We start from the raw sequence: 19,162 nt of genomic DNA on the forward strand, positions 1-19,162 counted from the left end.
CAGAAAGCTTTTAGGAACCAGAGGTGAAATTGACCAGAGTAAAAACTGGGCTAATGCACTGTTGTTTGACTAGGGGGAGCCTCTGGGAGTTAATGTGTTTTCAGCCTGGGGAGTTAATTTGTTTTCAGCTTGGGGAGATTATGTCATTGCTGGGTGGAGTTATGGTATTCAGACATTTTGAGAAAGATTTTGAGTTGAGTTTTGATCTGGCTACCCTTTAGACCACAAGTAAAGTATTTTAATCTCACTGTAGGATAGTCAACAAAGATGAATAATAGTATTTAAAGCCATGCAGACTTGTCGGAGGACAAAGAGAAAGTTGAAACAAACCAGTTGAAACAGCTTTTTGAAGACATCCAGCCCGAGTCTGCAGGGGTTCTAACAGGAGCCAAATCTCTTCTGGAAAGCAAATATTACTGTGCCAGTGGGATGTAGGATGGATTGAGAGCTGTATGTTTTTCCTTTCTTGTCGTTTAATTGGAAATAGAGGTAGTATTTAAGGGTATTGTATTTGGTAGTAGAGGTAATTGTACGCTATTTTTGGGTGTGATTTTAAAGAGTTTCATACTGTGTTAAAATTTTGTTTAAAAATACCAAATTCCTATACCTTTGTGCAATCAGTCCTGAAGCAAAGTATTCTTTCCACACATTCATACAAAATAGACGAAAATATTAAGGTTTTGATCCACTATCCTAATCACTGTTGGGGTCTGGTCTGGGATCGTAATAGCATCAACATTTTATTTTAAATTTGTTAATGGGAGGAGTGTGTCATTGGCTAGGCCAGCATTTCCTGCCCACTCCTATTCAAGGCAAACTTGATTTTCTCCAAACAGAGAAAGCTAGCCATGGCCGGTAGCCACGTCTCCGATTTCGGGGCTTTGAGTCCCTCCAAGCTAATAATATCCGTCTCCGGGCTACCAGGGAAGCAAAGGCCAGAACGTCTGCCTCTTTCTCCTCCTGGATTCGCCACCTCTGGACTCAGTGCCACCCTTGTTTTTAACACCGTCGACATGACATCTGCAAACCCCTGCCAAAATCCTCTAAACTTCGGACATGCCCAGAACATGTGGACATGGTTCGCTGGTCCTCCCGCACATTTTGCACACCTGTCTTCCACCCCAAAGAATCTACTCATCCAGGCCACTGTCATGTGAGCCCAGGGAACGACCTTAAATTGCTTCAGGCTGAGCCTGGCACAGGTTGCGGACACGTTGACTCCACGCAACGCGTCCGCCCATAGACCGTCCTCTATCTCTCCTCCAGCTCCTCCTCCTACTTGCACTTCAGCTGCTCGGTCTGCGTCTCCTCTGACCCCATAAGTTCCTTGTAAATGTCCGACATGCTCCCTTCTCCTTACCACCCTCTGTAAACTACTCTGTCCTGAATTCCCCTTAGCGGTAGGAGCCAGAAGGTTGACACCTGTTTATGTAGGAAGTCCCGCATATACCTGGCACATAGAAAGACGGCTTTGGTTATTGGAGGTTAGTCATCTCAGCTCTAGGGCATCATTGCAGGAGCTAGTGTTCTTGGCCCACCCACCTTCAGGTGCTTTATCAATGACGTCCTTCCATCAGATGATCATAAGTGGGGATATTCATTGATGATTGCACAATGTTAAGCACCATTTCCGACTCCTCCAGTACCCAAGCAGTCCCTTTCCAAATGCAGCAAGACCTGGACAATATCCAGACTCGGGCTGACAAGTGGCAAGTAACATTCGCGCCACAAGTGGAAGGCAATAGCCCACCTCCAACAAAGGAGAATCTAACCATTGTCCCTTGACATTTAATGGCATTTACATTGTTGCAACCTGGGCCTTCCCCAAATTCATATCCTTTATACTATCTATTACCTCCCTCAGCCCCAAGGGCTCCTCTAGCACCTGCCTCTTTTCCTTCAACTGTGGAACTCCAGTTCGTCTAAGAACCGTCCCATGTCCCCCTCTTCACTCCCACCCTTCATGGGTTCGCCCTGTACAGCTCCTTATAGTAATCCTTAAACACCTTGTTATCTTCCCTGGCTACGACACCACATCCCCAGCCCCAGTCGATATCTTCAATTTTGCCCTGGACACGGCCTGCTTCTGTAGTTGATGTGCTAACATTCGACTCACCTTCTCCCTTTATTTGTTCTGCACCTCCTTTGCCCTACGCAGCTGTCTTTCTGTTTTCCCCGTCGGTGATCTATCAAATAGCCCCTGTAGTTTTTTTCCTCCTCACCAATCCCTCCGTGGTGGGTTCCCTCAAGTACTCCATATCTACCTTCACAATCCCGTTTGTATTCCTCTCTCCTTTCCCTATCCGCATCAGCCTTGAATGAAATAATCTCCCCTCGGACCACTGCTTTTAAAAAAATAAATATTTTTATTCTCCTCCTTTTTCACATTTTCATTATATTTACAACCAGCGCTTCCCAAAATGTGGCCCCCAACACCTCCCCGTTTTGGTTCAATTTTACATAATCTTTAATCATAGGCCGCACTTTGTCACAACCCTCTATCTGCAAACAGCCCGGAATCGAGCTTCTACCCCGGCCTCTGCTCCCGTCCCGATCTAAGCTGAATCTCCAACCAATGGAGCACATGGTTTGAGATTACTATCCCCGCATATTCTGCCCCCTCCACCCCAACCAAAATCTTCCGGTTTACCACAAAAAAGTTGATTTTTAAATACTCCCGATACACATGTGAGAAAAAGGAATACTTCCCCCTGGGTTCTTAAAGCGCCACTGATCTACCATACCCATCTTTTCCATAAACCCACCCAGCTCCTTTGCCATTCATATTCTACCCATTAACCTGGACTCGACTTATCTATCCTTGGCTCGAGTAGACAATTAAAATCTCCTCCCATAATCATCTGATGCGTGGCCAAGTCAGGATTGCTGCCAGCAACCCCCTCAAAACATACATATTCTCAATTCGGTGCATACACATTTGCCAACATCACCACCTTCTAATACCCCACTCATGCTCATATACCTCCCACCGGGTCCCTCACTTCCTTCGAGCTCACAAACCGTTTTCTTACCTCATAAAAATTGCCACCCCCTGCGACTTTATGCACAGTGGAAAATTTGACCCATACTCTCTTCCTTAGCCTAACGGGATCCTTCACGTGGAGGTGCGCCTCCTTCAGAAAGACCGCCTCTGCTTTTAAACTACTTGGGAGCGCAAAGACCCGAGATCTCTTCACTTATCCATTGAGCCCTTGCACATTTCATGTTACTGGGTGCTTACGTCTCCATTCCCCTCTACTGTCTGCCATCCTCACCAACCAGCTCAATCCCAGTTAATTTCACCCTGTACCTGGCACATCCAAGATGGCCCCTTTCTCTGCCACTGACCCGACTTCTTCTCCAACCTCGCCTCGTCGCATCACCCTCCCTTCCCCACCCCCTCTCACTTCACGGCCACCTCTCTCAGCCTTCTCCCACACCCCACTTCCATTCACCAGCATTACCTGCCAGATTGGTAACTCCTACCCAAAGGCTACTCCTGCTGATCCCCCCAACCCTCCCCACCCCCTCACCTCTCTGTTCTGTGAAGGCTGACCTTCCCTCCCCACCCAAACAAACACTCATCTCGAACCACAGGTCACCTTCCCGAAAGACAAACAAAAAAAAACACAGCCACCGCCAGCAGGAGAGAGGTGGGGACAATCATCCCCTTACAAACTTTTCACCCCTACTACCCTTTGTCGACCTGACAGTAAAAAGTAGTAAAAAACCTACACATCGGAGGACAAGTATAAAATAACTCCCTCCGGCCCCCACTCTACCCACCTTCTCAATTACTTCAAAGTGCCAGCATCTCTGTCTCCCAAAATTGTTCAGTTCAGTTCTCCCCGAGTTTATGCTCCTTGATAAACTCATTTTTGGGGTCTCAAAATAGTATTCCTAGCCTTCATAGGTCACCCATAGTTTCAGCGGTTAGAGCACCCCAAACCTGCTCCGCTGTCGATACAGTACCGCCGTGGCCCTGTTGAATCCTGCACGCCATTTTGCCAGCTCAGCTCCAATGTCCTGGTATATTCCCCTCCCATTCAGTTGTGTTTCTCCCTGGCCCACCGCAGAATCTTCTCCTCCACAAATTTGTGGAGCCTGATGATTACTGCCCGTGGCGTCTCCCCTGCTCTAGACCTCTGCCTCAGAGACCTTTTCGTTCAAACCCCCTCAGGGGGCTTGTCCAGCACTCCCTCTGCCACCAGCCCTGCCAGCATCCTCGAAACATATCTCGTGGCACTCGCACCTTTCACTCCTTCAGGCAGGCCCTCTATCCTAGGATTCTGCTTTCTTGACCTATTTTCCACCTTTTCTCTCACATCTTACAAAGGTCTCCCAAGAGCCCCACCTCCAATGCCACCACCGATCGCTGTGGTCGGACAGCTCAATCTCTTGGATCTGTGACCCCTGTGCCTCCAAGTAATTCTCCACCTTTCCATCGACTCTTTCAGGGGTGCCACAGCCCCTTTGATGGCCTTCGAGTGATTCTCCTGCATCTCCTTCCTCTGCTGGCGGAACTCTTCTTGATGAAGGCCTTCAACTGTTCCACCTGGGGCTTTTCGACATGCACAAGCCCTTCCCTCTCCACCATCCTTCCACTGGCTGCTGCGGCACAGGTCTCTTCCAACTCTTTGGCCAAATCTTTCACCTTCATCTGCCGAGTTTGGTAACCAGCAGATATACCACTCCTGGGGAGGGACCTTCCCTCCGACCTTCAGTCACACTTTTCCATCGAAGTTGCACCCGATTTCGGGTAAGAAGAACTCTTTTTTTACTCCTTCAAGCAGGACCCCTCACACCATGGGCACCACCGGAAGTCCGCCACAAATGCATAGCAGTAATGTGTACCATTTACAAGATACACAGAACTCACCCAGGTTCCTAAGACAGCACCTTCCAAAGCCACTACTGTTACCATCTAGAAGGCCAAGGGCAGCAGATTCATGGGAACACCACCACCTAGAAGTTTCCTTCCAAGCAGCTCATCACCCCGAATGGGAAATGCATAATTGTTCCTTAACAACATTGTAGGTGTACCTACTCCACAGGGACTGCGGTGGTTCAAGAAGGCATGTCGCAGCCACCTTCTCAAGGGTAATTAGGGATGGACAATAAATGCTGACCCGGTCAGCAACTGCCACATCCACTGAATGAATAATAATATTTTAAAAATCAGAATTTAGCTCTGTACGTACCTCTCTCCCTTCCACCAATAGAGGAAGATCAAAGTAGTTCTGGATTCTAGAATGTTCTCCCCAACAACATTAGCACTTGCTGCCCCTTTAAAGACCTTCCTGGAGCCTCTATTTGACAACACATTTGATCAACTTTCTTTATTCTTTACTACTAAGCGGTTCCCATTCTGTGTCTCTCTAAATTGCTTCAACTCCCTGTTATGGGGTCAGACCAGATCCCCAATTTTGGTTAAGATCCTGGACTAGAACCCATTTATTTGCATTTGGTAAAACTGAGGAAATGTTATTGCACTACATGAGTGATAACACTGACCAGTAAACCAGCTTTTACGTTAAAACAAACTTAAGTTGAACACAGAATTAAGCACATCAGCAAAAAAGAGGTAGCTTTACAGTTCACAGGTAAAACATCTTAACATGCTTCTTGAAACCTGCCTCGACATTCCAATTAAGCAAACCCATATATTTCAAATACCACTTTAGTATAAAGTTAACAACCAGGTTTTACTTGCTTATCTTGGTGCAGAGTCCTTAGAGCGAGAAACCTATTTTCTTTAGGACTAAGCTGCAAACCTTCTGCTCAGATTACCTTTCTCAGACAGACCTGGCCCCTCCTATTAGCTACTCAAAGCACACAGCATTCTTGTGTCTCCTGTCCCAAGCTGTGACTTGATTTGTTTAACCAGGCTCAAACAGTTACACTACATTATCTATCTACAAACAGGTAAAACGGCTTTTAATATTAGCAAAACACTGCCCCTGAAAAAAAAATCACTGATTATCTCACTTTTAATCACAGCTCCAGCCTCCCCGAACAGGCGCTGGAATGTGGCGACTAAGGGCTTTTCACAGTAACTTCATGTGAAGCCTACTTGTGACAATAAGCGATTTTCATTTTTTCATATACTGAATGTATACATTTTAACCTAGGTTTTAATAACATTACTGCAAAAAAAAAAACAAAACCCCAAAATATAAAATATGACAACTTTATACATTCATCACACTCCCACCTAATTTAAGGCAAGCCTTGTAAACTCTTAGGCCAAAATAAAATTGTAAGTTCACAGCATATTCAGGTCAAGAAATGAGATTTAGAAACATTTCCCAAGATACCCAACAAGCAAGACCAGAGTGATGTCCGAACAAGACATCAGCCTTCTTGTTTAATACTTTTTTCTGTGAATTCAAAAGATTTCCATTTAAATAATGCCTTTCACAACTTCTGAAATGCTAACTCTGCATCTCTTAGCCCTTCAGGGGTGCCACTGCCCCTTCAATGACCTTCGTGTGATCCTCCTGCATCTGCTTCCTCTGCAGATAGAACTCTTCCTTGATGAAAGTCTTCAACTGTTCCACCTGGGGCTTTCCAGCTTCTCCCTCCGCCATCCTCCCTGGCCCTTCCCCCTCCGCCATCCTTCCACTGGCTGCTGCATCATAGGTTTCTTCCAATTCCTTGGCCAGGTCTTTCACCTTCTTCTGCCGGGTTTGATAATGAGCAGATATACCACTACTGGGAGGGGAATGAGAGAGAGAGACCTTCTCCTCCGACCTTCAGCTACACTTTTCTGTCGAAGTTGCACCCAATTTCGGGTAAAAAGAGCTCTTTTCTACACCTTCGAGCAGGAGCTGCCCTGTGAGTGACCATTCACACCATGGCCATCACCGGAAGTTCAGGATTCCACTGACTCAATGGACACTGCCACGTGACCATACTCTGTGCACATGTAGGTCAACCAATATCTTGGCAGCAGTCATGATGCCTTCATTCTGTGGGAGTCCACTGCACCATCTGTACTTGAGTGACCATGAGAATCCAGAAGGTGGCTGCTCGACAACACTAATCATATGGCTCATTTATCTGGTGCACACGTAGGCAGCATGCATACAGCAAAAGCCATTCCGCAAAATAGAAATGTGATGGACTGGTCACTGAGCTTTTGTTGATTGGAGCGTACTGGAGGAGACCTGCAACACTAGAGTGTGTGTTGCAATTCATGGTGGTTTGTTGCATCTTGCACAGCTGCACCATCTTCAGGGCACAGATATTGCCATCAGCCAATTAGCAAGCAGCACAAGAGGAAGTGGAAATCAACACATGACCACCTTTTTGCCCATTATCAACTCATTCAACCGTGGTATCCGCAAATTCAGTCTCAGTTCTCCATTTACCAATCATCATACACTTTAACTTCCTTTTGTTAGTATCAGTGTCCTCTTGTCCACAATGCTGAAATAAACACAATTACTAATTAAATATTTCATCCCAACTTTATCAAACAATCCAATATTCATCAAATCACCTTTGTGCATTCCCTTAACATCTGTCTTACACATGCTTTTGCAACAGGATGACTTTCAATGGCTAGAGACTGCAGATGGCCTTGCAGGATGACATGCATATGCACCTGGACCCTGCTGGTCAGATGGTAGTGCTTCCAGTAATGAACCACTTTGTCTTTCAAGAAAGGCGTACATCAGTGATTGTAGTGCTACTGTCGTGGTTGAATAGCTAGCAGTCTGCGTAAGCTGATAGACGTATGTGAATCTTGCAAAGAACAAAGAGCTAAGTATCTGATGGGGAGATGAAGCTATGAACATCAAGTACAAGTTCTGTGGCGAGTTAAATGGATTCAAAATGATAACTTTGTTTCTCTCCGCAGATGCTGCCAGACTTGCTGAGTTTCTCTAGCAATTGCATCAAGTATGAATCATGATTGATAAAAGATTATTGGATGTATGCATTGAGCAGTGCATGAGGCTAGCATTCCAGATTGAGTTTGTGACATTTGAAGATGCATTCGCTGATCTTGATCATTGAAATTTTTGTGGCTCTGCATCACGGTCCTTGGGGTTGGACTCCAGGCATTTACTCACATGGCCATCTGGCCCCATTCACTGCCTTATGCGAGTTAGTAAGAAGTCTTACAACACCAGGTTGAAGTCCAACAGTTTTGTTTCGAATCACTAGCTTTCGGAGCACTGCTCCTTCCTCAGGTGAATGAAGTGGTCGGTTCCAGAAACATATTTATAGACAAAGTCAAAGATGCAAGATGATAGCTACCTGCAAAGACTTGCATTGAAAGTAAGTCCTTACAGGTGTCTACAGCAGATGCCGCAACCTGCAAACCAAGATATAGTCCATATTCTTAACGAAGGGTACTCGGTTGTGTCCCGTGTTTGTCTTCTGAGGTGGTCGGTGGTTTTTGCTGTGGCGCGTTGAAACTGTCGATCTATGAGTCGAGCGCCACATCCCGTTCGTACGAGGGTATATTTCAGCGTCTGTAGATGTCTGTTACGCTCCTCCTTGTCTGAGCAGATCCTGTGTATACGGAGGGCTTATCCATAGAGGATGGCTTCTTTGTGTTTAGGGTGGAAGCTGGAGAAGTGGAGCATCGTGAGGTTATCCGTGGGCTCACGGTAAAGAGAAGTGCTGAGGTGACCGTCCTTGATGGAGATGAGTGTGTCCAAGAATGCAACAGATTCTGGAGAGCAGTACATGGTGAGTCTGATGGTGGGATGGAACTTATTGATGTCATCGTGTAATTGTTTCAGTGATTTTTCGCCGTGGATCCAAAGGAAAAAATGTCATCGATGTATCTGGTGTATAACGTCGGTTGAAGGTCCTGTGCGGCGAGAAGGTCTTGTTCAAACCTGTGCATGAAGATGTTGGCATATTGAAGTGCGAATTTAGTCCCGATGCCTGTTCTGTGTGTCTGGATGAAGAACTTGCTGTCGAAGGTGGAGACATTGTGATCCAGAATGAAGCGGATGAGTTGCAGAATTGTGTCTGGAGATTGGCAGTTGTCGGTGTTGAGTACAGAGGCTGTTGCAGCAATGCCATCGTCATAAGTGATGCTGGTGTAGAGTGCCGAGATGTCCATTGTGACGAGGAATGTTTCTGGTTCAACTGTCCATGGGTGCTCAGTTTCTGCAGGAAGTCCGTCATGTCGCGACAGAAGCTGGGCGCTCCTTGCACGATGGGTTTCAAGATGCCCTCGATGTAGCTAGAGAGGTACTCACACAGGGTCCCACTGCCCGATACGCTAGAACGGTCTGCTGTGCTGGCCTTGTGTATTTTCGGGAGGCAGTAGAGATCTCCAACGTGGGAGTACATGTGATGAGAGGGCGTAGGGTGCTCTGAAGGTCTGGATCCAAGTTCTTGATCAGTCTGTTGGGTTGGAGGGTGTGTTCCTTGGTCAGGTCGGAGGGTAACTGTCTGTAGTGTTCCTGGTTGTTGAGTTGTTGGTACACTTCTTTGCAGTAGTCTGTTCGGTTCAGTATGACGGCGGCCCCTCCTTTGCTGGTTTGATGCCGATTTTGCGGTTCGTCAAGGGCGCAGATGGCATTGCGTTGTGCTTGGGTGACGTTCGGAGCTGTCTTGTGAATGCGACTAACGAACTGGCATTGACACGACTCCTGAGGGATTGAGCATACATGTCTAGTCTAGGGTAGTGGCCTTCCGGAAGGGTCCAATTCTACTCTTTCCTCTTCGGTTGCCACACCGCAGATCTCGGTCTGCTGTTCTGGTTCATTGGTTGACTCATTGGGTTCGCTGTCGGCCTCTTGGGGTCTGTGGAAAAATCCTGGAGCCTCATTCACCTGATGAATTCCTCCGTGTCTGCCGCGAGACTGATGGGGTTACTTTTGGTGGTGGTGCAGAAATTGAGCCGTCTGCTGAGGACTTCAATTTTGTCTGGTTGAAGGGTGTATTCCGACAAGTTGACAATAGATTTCCTGTATTGTTTTCAACTGTGGTACCGGGGAGGTTTGGTTGCTGCTGGTGGTGATGCAGAATTTCTCAAGTTTCCTGTTTTTGGTCCACGTATTGGTGGTGTAGTATTGTTGTCTCATCTGTTTGGCAGTGTTCCGCAGCTGGTCTGCTGCGTCCTGAGCACAAGTTGAGGATATGGACTCTATCTTGGTTTTCAGCGTTTGCTGTTGACGCCTGTAAGACCCGTAAGGACTTAATTACCAGCAAAGACTTGCATTCAAAGTATCATCTTGCATCTTTGACTTTGTCTATAAATAGATTTCTCGAATCTACCTCTTCATTCACCTGAGGAAGGAGCAGTGCTCCGAAAGCTAATGATGCGAAACAAACCTGTTGGGACTTTAACCTAGTGTTGTAAGACCTTTTATTTTGCTCACCCCAGCTCAACGCCGGCATCTCCACATTATGCGGATTAGTATAGAGGGCCAGTGCTCCCCTGCAAATATATTATCCTGATGCCCATGTACATGAGGAAACGATTATCTTTTTGTGTGATGTCCCCTTTAAGACTAAAGTGAAAGACAGATCATCAGTTTCAGTTCCAAGAAATGTCCATGCAACCATGGGAACAAATTCTAAGAAACAAAAGGATAAATAGAAAACTAATTTGTGGCATTCCAGCCTCTGGTGGGCTGGCAGCTCATAACACAGACTTGTTATTTTTTATACATTTTAAGGTTTTTACCTCAGAAAATTTGGGGGGGGGGGGGGGGGGGGGGGGGTGAAAAGAGGATTGAATAAAGTAAACAAGTATTTTTTCCCCAATTAAGGGCAGTTTAGCATAGCCAATCCACCTACCCTGCACATCTTTTTGGGTTGTGGGGGTGGGACCGACGCCTACATGGGGAGAATGTGCAAACCACAAAGGATAGTGACCCGGAGCTGGGATCGAACCCGGGTCTTGGGCGTCATGAAGCAGCAGTGCTAATCGCTGCGCCATCATGTCGCCCAAACATGATAAATTGATGTAACAAGATGCACACTTTTATTTTTAAAAATATTTTATTGGAGGTATTTTCATACTGACGTGTTAACGTCCCTTAAAGAAATCAATGAACAGCCTTCACCTTGGGGAGAAACCCTCCTCCGCCCCTCTTATGGCGAACATTACTTTTTTCTAACTGGAGAATTCTGCCAAATCGCTCACCCATGTCCCTGCTTTCAAGATCTGCTTCCTACTATGTCAGGCTCTCTCCCCACCTGCAATCCTGGATCCTCCGACACTCCAAATATCGGCACCCACCAGCTCGGCGCCACTCCACTCCCACAATCTTTGATATTACTTTTGCAAACTCCTTCCAGAACCCCACCAACTTTGCACATGTTGAAAACATATGGACATGGTTCGCCAGACTGTATGCACACCGGTTACACCCATCTTACACCCCAGAGGAAAAAAGGACTCATCCTAGACACCGCCATATGAGCCCTATACATCACCTTAAAACTGTATGAGACTCAGTCTTGCACATGATGAGGACGAGTTTATCCCCCTCACTCCATACCCCAGCAGCTCCTTCCGCTTGCTCCAGATCTCCTCCACCAGAACATCCTCCCTCCCCATTGGCTCCCCAATATCTGCCACCTTGCCCTCACTTATCTCTTTTTTTCCCGAATTAAGGGGCATTTAGCGTGGCTGATCCACCGACCCTGCATATTTTTGGGTTGTGGGGGTGAGACCCATGCAGACATGGGGAGAATGTGCAAACTCCACATGAACAATGACCCAGGGCCGGGATCAAAGCCGGTTCGATCGGCGCTGTGAGGGATTAGTGCTAACCACTGCGCCGCCCCTTCCCTCACCCATCTCATCTTCAGATAGAAGCTTGTCCTGTAGTGCTGGAAGCAGCAGTTGCGCGAACAGACCCAACTCCTTCCTCAAGAAGTCAATCACCTTCAAGTGCCTGAACCCATTCCTCTTCGACAGCAAGTACACCTCCTCAAGCTCCTCCAATTCCGCAAACTTCCCTCCCCCCCAATAAACAGGCCCTGAAAGTACTCTATCCCCAACCGCCCCCATCCCGAAAACCTCACGTCCAGCCCCGCCAGATCAAACCTGTTGTCACAAATGAGTACCCACAAGGATATGCCTTCCATCCTGCAGTGCTGCCAATATTGATTTCACACCCTCAAACACTGATAATACTACAGGGCATGTGGAGTACCTGGCCAGCGAGAACAGAGAAGAGCCAACATAGCACCCTCAAACTGGTTCCTTTACACAAAGCCTCCTCCATCCGTCCCAATACTGACGTCTCCTCCATCGCCCACTTCCATAACATAGCTACATTTGCCGCACAATAATAATCCTGCAGATTCGACAGCGCCAGCACCCCACTGCCTGCATATTCTTTTCTAGAAACTCCCTCCTCGTCCAGGGAACCTTGTCCGTCCACACAAACCCCATCTTTTTCACACTACTTAAAAAAGACTTCAGCACGAAAATTGAGACACTCTGAAACCCGGACAAAATCTTTGGGAGCACCGTCAACTTTACCGTCTGCACCCTTCCAGCTAACGACAAAGGCATCACATCCCACCTCCTAAAGTCCTCCTTAATTTCCTCCCGTCAGCATTAGTTTTGCCAGATTCAGCTTGTGCAACTGGGCCCAACTCTGTATCCCAAGATCCCAAAAGTTTGCCCCTACCACCCAAAACAGCAACCTCCTTAAAATACACCCCCGGGGTGTTGATCGGGAATATCTCACTTTTCCCCATTTTGAGCTTATATCCCCAACAAAGGCTGAACTTTCCCAAGGTCCCCATAATCCTGTCAAAACTTTTAACCGGATTTGCAACATATAAGAGGTCATCCGCATAAAAAGAGACTCGATGCTCCACCCCTCAATAACAATAATAATATTTAATGGCACAAGTAGGCTTACATTAACACTGCAAAGTAGTTACTGCGAAAATCCCCTAGTCGCCACACTCTGATGCCTTGATGCCCCGCCATCCCCACGAAGCCCCAAGTGCCATTGCCAAAGATTCAATTGCAAGGGCAAAGAGCAAAGGGGAGAGCAGGCACCCCGCCTTGTACCCCCGATACAACCCAAAATACTAATTGACACTATTGGTCCACACACTAACACCTTCCAGTGCTCATAGACACAACTACATCCATCTCCTGGCCTGCTGAGGGCATCATTATCACATTCAATAACCTGAAAACATTGGCCGTTAGCTGCCGCCCTTTCATGAACTCCGCCTGGTCCTCCTCCATCACCGTGGCACACAATTCTCTCTTTGCACCGCCAGCATCTTCGCCAATAGCTTGGCACCCACATTTAACAACAGTATCAGGCAGTACAACCCACGCTGCTCTGGTCCCCAGGGGAAAAAAAACAAGAAAACGAAAGCCACCCATCCATCCCATTCAACGAGCTGCATGCAGATTGTTACTCCAAATTCCTGACTTCTGTGGGCTTCACAAAAACCAAGGCACTAGTCAGATTATCAAATATCTATACAGAGTTGTCAGATATTACCCTCAATTGTTGCAGGATAAAGCATGGTATAATTCACTTGTGCTGCCTGGAGTTGTTTTCTGACTTAATCAAAGCTTCTATGCTTCTGTTGCACCATCACTGAGAAATCTTGGAAGAATGAGACCCTCGCCCTCTCATGTCGCCAGGTCCCACCATGCCTCGTCGCCTCCAAAGCTTTTTGCTGATCCATGAAGTTGTGAAAGCGAATAATAACAGGCCAGGGACGCTGATTGTCCCGAGGCCTCAAGGACAGGATACAATGTACCCTTTCCAACTTAATACTGCAAGCTTTCGTATCCAACTCAAGGAAGCATGGTAGTTTGCTCTAAAAAAAAAACTTAATAGGGATCTTATCCTCTACACCTTCTGGCAAACCAATGACCCAGACATTTTTCCTCTGGCCTTGGTTCTCCAGATCCTTTAGGATTTCTGACGTACTACTTAGCTGGTTTTCCCAAGGATTGAACGCAGGCCTCAGCTGAGGAAGCAACATGTTAAACATTCAAGATTCTTTCCTTTGTTTCATAAAGCCTTTTATTAGCATTCTGCAGCTCGGTCTCATGAGCACTAATATTGTTTGGCAGCAAGCCAGGTTTGTCATCTCTAAAGCTAATGATGTTCGCAGTTATCATCTGCAGTGGCCTAGAGTGTGCCGGGCCGGACTTCCGGTGGCGGCGATGAGCAGTTAAGCCGCAAATTCGGCGGCTCCCGCGGAGAACGGACTTTGGGGCTCTTTTCAGGGCCCCCAACGGAGCTGTAGCGGCAAACCCCAACGGGGGAAAGAGGGCAGTAGTCGACCTCACACCAGCTCCGAAAGCGGGACACGGCCAGGGAGATTGGGGGAGTGACGGAAAGGCTGGGAAGGTGGTGCGGAGGGGAGTAGATGTTAAAGGGGTCTTCAGAGACTTCTATGGGGAACTGTACCGGTCGGAGCCCCCGGGGGAGGGGGGTGGAATGGGGCACTTCTTGGACAAGCTGCGATTCCCGAGGGTGGAGGAGGAGCAGGTGGAGGGACTAGGGGCGCCGATCGAGCTGGAGGAGGTGGTCAAAGGGATAGGGAGCATGCAGTCGGGGAAGGCGCCGGGGCCGGACGGGTTTCCGGCGGAATTTTATAAAAGGTATTTGGACCTGTTGGGCCCCCTGTTGGTCCGGCCCTTTAACGAGGCAAGGGAGGGGGGCCTTTGCCCCCAACTATGTCACGGGCGCTGATTTCCTTGATCCTGAAGCGGGACAAGGACCCTCTGCAGTGCGGATCATATAGGCCGATTTCGCTGCTGAACGCCGATGCTAAGCTGCTGGCAAAGATCCTGGCCACTAGAATAGAGGATTGCGTGCCCGGGGTCATCCATGAGGACCAGATGGGGTTTGCGAAGGGAAGGCAGCTGAATACAAACGTACAAAGGCTCCTCAACGTTATTATGATGCCGGCTGTGGAAGGGGAGGTGGAGATAGTGGTGGCATTAGATGCGGAGAAGGCCTTTGATAGGGTTGAGTAGGAGTATTTGTGGGAGGTGTTGGAGAGGTTTAGGGAGGGGTTTATCCGGTGGGTGAGGGTGCTCTACGAGGCCCCGATGGCGAGGGTAGCCATAAATAGGAGGAGGTCGGAGTACTTTCGGCTGTATCGGGGGAAGAGACAGGGGTGCCCCCTGTCCCCCTTGCTCTTCGCGTTGGCAATTGAGCCCCTGGCCGTGGCATTGAGGGAGTCAGGGAACTGGAGGGGCCTGGTGCGGGGTGGGGAGGAGCATCGTGTGTCGCTTTATGCGGACGACCTGTTGCTGTATGTGGCGGACCCGGTGGGGGGGGGATGCCGGAGGTGATGAGGATTCTTAGTGAATTTGGGGGTTTCTCGGGGTATAAGTTGAATTTGGGCAAGAGTGAGGTGTTTGTGGTACATCTGGGGGATCAAGAGGAGGGGATTGGTAGGCTCCCATTGAAGCAGGCAGGGAAGAACTTCAGGTACCTAGGGGTCCAGGTGGCGGGGAGCTGGGGGGCCCTGCACAAGCTCAACCTCACAAGGTTGGTGGAGCAGATGGAGGAGGAGTTTAAGAGGTGGGATATGTTACCGCTGTCACTGGCGGGGAGGGTGCAGTCCGTTAAGATGACGGTGCTCCCGAGGTTTTTGTTCCTGTTCCAGTGCTTCCCATCCTTATCCCGAAGGCCTTTTTTTAGGAGGGTCAACAGGAATATCATGGGATATTTGTGGGCACATGGGACCCCGAGGGTTAGAAGAGTGTTCCTGGAACGTGGCAGGGATAGGGGGGGGGGCTGGCGTTGCCCAACCTCTGTGGGTACTATTGGGCTGCCAACGCAGCAATGTTGCGAAAGTGGGTAATGGACGAGGAGGGGGCAGCATAGAAGAGGATGGAGGCGGCGTCTTGTGTGGACACGAGCTTGGAGGTGCTAGTAACGGCGCCGTTGCCGCTCCCTCCAACGAGGTATACCACGAGCCCGGTGGTGGCGGCTACCCTCAAAATTTTGGGGCAATGGAGACGGCACAGGGGAGAAATGGGGGGCTCGATGGAGGCCCCGATACGGGGGAACCATCGGTTTGTCCCAGGGAGCATTGATGGCGGATTTCTGGGCTGGCACAGGGCAGGGGTTAGGAGGTTGAGGGACCGGTTTGTGGAGGGGAGGTTCGCGAGCTTGGGGGAGTTAGAGGGGAAGTTTGGGCTCCCCCCGGGGAACATGTTTCAGTACATGCAGGTTAGGGCGTTTGCCAGGCGGCAGATGGAGGGGTTCCCCTTGTTGCCCCCACGTGGGGTACGGGACAGGGTGCTCTCGGGGGTGTGGGTTGGAGGAGGGAGGATTTCGGACATATACCGGGTAATGCAGGAGGTAGACGAGGCCTCGGTGGAGGAACTGAAGGGTAAATGGGAAGAGGAGCTGGGTGAGGAGATTGAGGAGGGGACGTGGGCGGATGCCCTGGAGAGAGTGAATTCCTCCTCTTCCTGTGCGAGGCTTAGCCTCATACAGTTCAAGGTGCTGCATAGGGCCCACATGACTGGGTCGAGGATGAGTAGGTTTTTCAGGGGCGAGGACAGGTGTGTTAGGTGCTCGGGGAGCCCAGCGAACCACGCCCATATGTTTTGGGTGTGCCCAGCATTGGGGGAGTTTTGGAAGGGGGTAGCAAGGACGGTGTCGAGGGTGGTGGGATCCAGGTTCGAGCCAGGCTGGGGACTCGCAATTTTTGGGGTGGCAGTGGAGCTGGGAGTGCAGGAGGCGAAAGAGGCCGGTGTTCTGGCCTTTGCGTCCCTAGTAGCCCGGCGGAGGATTTTGCTCCAATGGAAGGATGCGAGGCCCCCAAGCGTGGAGGCCTGGATCAATGATATGGCGGGGTTCATTAAATTGGAGAGGGTGAAATTTGCCCTGAGAGGATCAGTACAAGGGTTTTTCAGGCGGTGGCAGCCTTTCCTGGACTTCCTGGCGGAACGGTAGGGAAATAGGCCGACAGCAGCAGCAACCCGGGGGGGGGGGGGGGGGGGTTTGGATTGGGGGGAGGGAGAGCTGTGTGCATGGGTCTGTGGGATGTGGCGGGTGCTGTCTCTTTCCCTTTTGTTGTTTGGGTGATCTTATTTGTTTTTTTTTCTTTTTCCTTTTGTTTGGGGTTGCTCTTGAAGTTGGGGGGGGGGGGGGGGGGGGGTATTGTTCTTGGGGTGTTATCGCGGTTGTTTGTTAATAGAGTTAAGATGTTTATATTTTGTAAAAATTTCAATAAAAATTATTTTTTTTTTTTTAAATAGAGTGTGCCGGGCCAACAGCCTGCTTGAGGATCATATTGAGAAGTCAGCTCCACCCTGTTGCATCCGACTGCTCCCTTTTAATCAACAACTTTCTTGGGAGTCTGAGGCATTTTTTCTCCAACGCTCAGCCAAATGCCTTCTAGGGACATACTATGGAGTATTAACTCCTGGATTAGGCAAGCATCTTCCATGTAAACAGCATTAAAGAAGTAGGAGTAGCGCCAGGGCCCGTGGTAAAGCTGCTATTTCCACACCCACATCATGTGATTCTGTTGAACACACTTGTTGAGTGGAAACAAGCAAGGCTATCAATGAATGGATTAGTTTGCTGGTTGACAATATTGGAGCAGGGCTCAGAATAAGAGAGAGACTGTACTACTGTATGTTAAACTTTTGGAAAGGTCAGAGCAGGGGATTATGAATTGGAAAAGACCTACTGTTACTGTTTCAGTGTTGTCAGAGCCCACAGTCGTGACCGAAATGAGGGGGGCTCGTAGACATGCTGGTGTTGGTGTTAACTGTGAATGCAGCTGCTAGTGAATGCAACTCAAGGGCCAAAATGATTGAATGGGGAGAGATCCTACATAACAAGGTGAGTTGGAAAGGCAGAGATTGCACGTGATGCACCAGTGGTGCAGAAAGTAATAAGAGTGCTTGTAACTGCCTGAGGTGTTTCTTTGTTGCTTTGATTATTTAAAGTGAAACTTCCTTTTTCATTTGAAATATCATTCACTGTTAACATTTGAATTATATTTATTTTAGTTGGTTTATTGCAGAAAAGTTAAAAAATGTGAAATCTTACCCACCAGTTTTCTTTCCATTGGCATAGTGGGATTCCTTTCTTTTAATAGTTATTGGTCTCCATAGGGATCATAACAACATCTTTCCTTCCTTGCAAGTCCTTGATCAAAGGCTCCAGTGCAGTTTCAGCAAATTTTAAGAGCCCACTCTCTGCCCTGCTGTTGCGCCACGCTGGTGGCTTTGACAGGTCAAACTCACTTTTACACTGACTTCCAACATTTAATCCTGCTAAAATGCACGTCCCCTTTTATAGGCTGGCGTTAAGTAACGTTGGTTAGCTTGAAATAATGGTAGCGTTTTCCAACTCCTGTTCAAGTTTACACCATATAACATCTTGCTTGTCACTAGCTGCATGCCACAATCATTTAGTGCAGTATCAAGTTTGCATATTGCCTGCTTTGGAAACAGCATAACATAAGAATGTGCATCATGAACTCTGTGCCCATTTTTGGGTCTTAACAAATTTTCCAGCCTTTTAGGTAGGTTTATTTGATTTCTGCACAAGTTCTCAATTTGAATCTACAGATTTCGTTTTATTAAACAGATTGCATTTAGAATTCAAAATTTGTGGTAGTTAGAGGCAGCATCATTTTGTTATATTTATTTCCATTTTTTATTGCATAATGTGAGGTATGGTAATTGCAAATATTCATAACATTTAGATATTTGAGGAATACAGGTATTAAATATAAATCATTGTAATACATGTCATTTAAAGTAATTAATCTCTGCAACCTGGGTCCAGCCAAGAACGATGGGATAAAACCCACGTCTCTCATCTAAATCTAGTCCCAGATAGTTACACAAGAAAGGCAAATTTACAGAGACCATAAAAATTGCCAGAGTTAGGGATGGCACAGTTGCCCACAGTGGTTAGCACTGCTGCCTCACGGCACCGAGGACAGGGGGTCGATCCTAGCCCTGGGTAACGGTCCATATAGAGTTTGCATGTTCTCCCAGTGTCTGCGTGGGTCTCACCCCCAAAGCCCAAAGATGTGCAGGTCAGATGGATTGGCCGCGCTAAATTGCCCCTTAATTGGAAAAAAATGAATTGAGTACTATATTAAAAAAAATTTAATTGAAAGCGAAGATATGGCAAAATTGGTGTGATTAAGGTATTTTATTTGGGGAGAAAACACAGCTTTGCTATCGATAGTC

General features: G+C 47.9%; 1 protein-coding gene across 1 annotated transcript in view; it reads right to left on the minus strand.

Moving 5' to 3' along the window:
* Positions 1–19,162, minus strand: part of casd1 (CAS1 domain containing 1) — a 154,626-nt gene that overhangs the window by 100,354 nt on the left and 35,110 nt on the right. The gene's annotated exons all lie outside the window — the stretch shown is intronic.

Source organism: Scyliorhinus canicula, chromosome 5 (assembly GCF_902713615.1).
Source record: "Scyliorhinus canicula chromosome 5, sScyCan1.1, whole genome shotgun sequence".
NCBI lineage: Eukaryota > Metazoa > Chordata > Chondrichthyes > Carcharhiniformes > Scyliorhinidae > Scyliorhinus > Scyliorhinus canicula.